Genomic DNA, 1,921 nt, shown 5'->3' with positions numbered 1-1,921 from the left:
CGGCCAGTAATGTCCCAGAGGTCGACCTCTGGGGGTACCGAGCATTTCCTAACGGGGTGGGGGGTGGCGGTATATATGTATAGAGGCATATTTGTGAATCTATTCATTGGGAGACAGGCTGTATGGGTAATATTAGCAATTTCAGGGTGAGTTCAAAAAAAAAAAAAAAACTCCCGGGAGGTAGACAGATCAGTGTTACCGTCTTTCCACTAAACAAAGCGGTATTTGAATCTGAACTTATGATCAAATGTTGCTTAAATGACACTTTCCCACATTTTAGCTGCACACTAAAGCTCTAAATACATTTTCGTTGGCTTTGGGAAGGCGCTTCCTCGTATTATTTATATTTCAGTTTATTATGCAATATATTTCCAACTTATACGACCACATGAGGATCATGCGCATGCGACAAGTTTGCTCCACATTTTGACTCTGCGCCGCCGTGCTTCAGGCTTCACCCTCGCCCCTCTCCTCGTCACGAAGGAGTCATCGCCATTAGCATCATCGGAATGTCGTTGCAACCGTTGCAAGACGTTTGAACGGTCTCCGCGCTCGCTCGTCCATTTGTGAACAAAGGAGGCCGTGATTTTGCGTCGTATGGGGTAAGCTGTGTGATCGAAGTGTGTGATTAAGCTTCACTTGTATTCACACCATGACTGTTGGCTTTTGTTGTTTGTTGGGAGCAGCGGCTGCAGTGTTGCGTCCCGTCAGGTAGGTGTACAAGTATCAGTTCGTGGCCGGTGTTGCTTCTGCTAATTTCATTCTCGTTGTTGCAGGCCATGAAAGAAGGAAGGAGGATATGATTTTGCGTCGTAATGGGTAAGCTGTGTGATCGGAGGGTGTGATTAAGCTTCGCATGTATTCACACCATGACTGTTGTGCTGTAGGTTTTTGTTGTTTGTTCGGAGCAGCGGCTGCAGTGTTGCGTCCCGTCCGGTAAGTGTACACTTCGTGGCTGGTGTTGATTCTGCTAATTTCATTTTCCTTCTTGCAGGCTCTACTTTGTTGAACACTAAGCTGGGTGAACCAACTTTGTTGTTGCTATGACCGTATTACTCAGTTTTACTCACTTGTGTTTGAACGTTACTAATTTGCGATTGCACGCCCTATTTCAGACACATATCTCTCCAGCGCTTCAGAGACGTCGCTGGCGCCGAAATTCTAGCTGTTTCACCGTGGGTCGCCAGAAGAACAGCAGATCACTGACTGTCAATTGTGCGACGCGACACTATGTGGCACGAAGGATGTGTACGTGTGAAATACGTAACTACTGTGTGCGCGGGATGTTTTGTATGATTGTGTCGACACTGGATACCACTTTCAAGGTATGCATTTTCGGAATAAAGTAGATACATATATAATTTTGCAGTACTTCATTTCGTGTATTTTATGCGTGTTGCGAGTAAGTGAACATATGCACTCTTAAAAATGAACTTCACCGCATAGCATGCTCCTAGCCGACCATCAACTCGAATGATATCGCTATGTGACCTGATTTGTTCAAAACGGTAGGCGCACGGCTTTTTTGTGATACTTACGCTGTTCATAATTGTCACAAAAATGGCGTACACCTCCCGTTTTCAGGCAGATAACCATATTCGAGATGATGATTGGCCTGGAGTGTGCTATGCGGTGAAGTTCATTTCTAAGAGAGTGGAGTCACAGGAAGTCTACAAAAAGTCTTCACATCATACGCGGGATGGTGTTACCAGAATTATGTTGACAGTACACAGAAAGAAAACAAAAAATTCCACAGCTATTCTGTAGCCAAATGTCTACAGAAAGTTGAGGGCCATAAGTCAACAAGAAGTAAACATATGATGTAAACATGAAAGCAACACAAACTCTGAAGAATGTTTGTTTTCCATGTTGACCTTGGTCTGTAGAAAGTAAACAGAAACTAAACACCCATTTTCATAAG

General features: G+C 44.1%; 1 long non-coding RNA gene across 2 annotated transcripts; it reads left to right on the top strand.

The window, feature by feature from the left end:
• Positions 1 to 476: 476 nt before the first annotated feature.
• On the top strand, positions 477 to 1,585 carry LOC135376510 (uncharacterized). 2 transcript variants are annotated; one of them, XR_010417722.1, is made up of 6 exons: positions 477 to 602; positions 687 to 711; positions 777 to 819; positions 888 to 936; positions 995 to 1,021; positions 1,116 to 1,585. It is a non-coding gene; the product is annotated as an uncharacterized LOC135376510 (long non-coding RNA). The 2 variants fall into 2 exon arrangements; XR_010417721.1 differs by having other exon boundaries at positions 995 to 1,585.
• Positions 1,586 to 1,921: the final 336 nt, after the last annotated feature.

The sequence above is a fragment of the Ornithodoros turicata genome, chromosome 1 (assembly GCF_037126465.1).
Source record: "Ornithodoros turicata isolate Travis chromosome 1, ASM3712646v1, whole genome shotgun sequence".
In the NCBI taxonomy this organism is placed as follows: Eukaryota; Metazoa; Arthropoda; class Arachnida; order Ixodida; family Argasidae; genus Ornithodoros; species Ornithodoros turicata.
The sequence above is the reverse complement of the archived record's forward strand: the minus strand, read 5'-3'. Positions and strand labels throughout refer to the sequence as shown.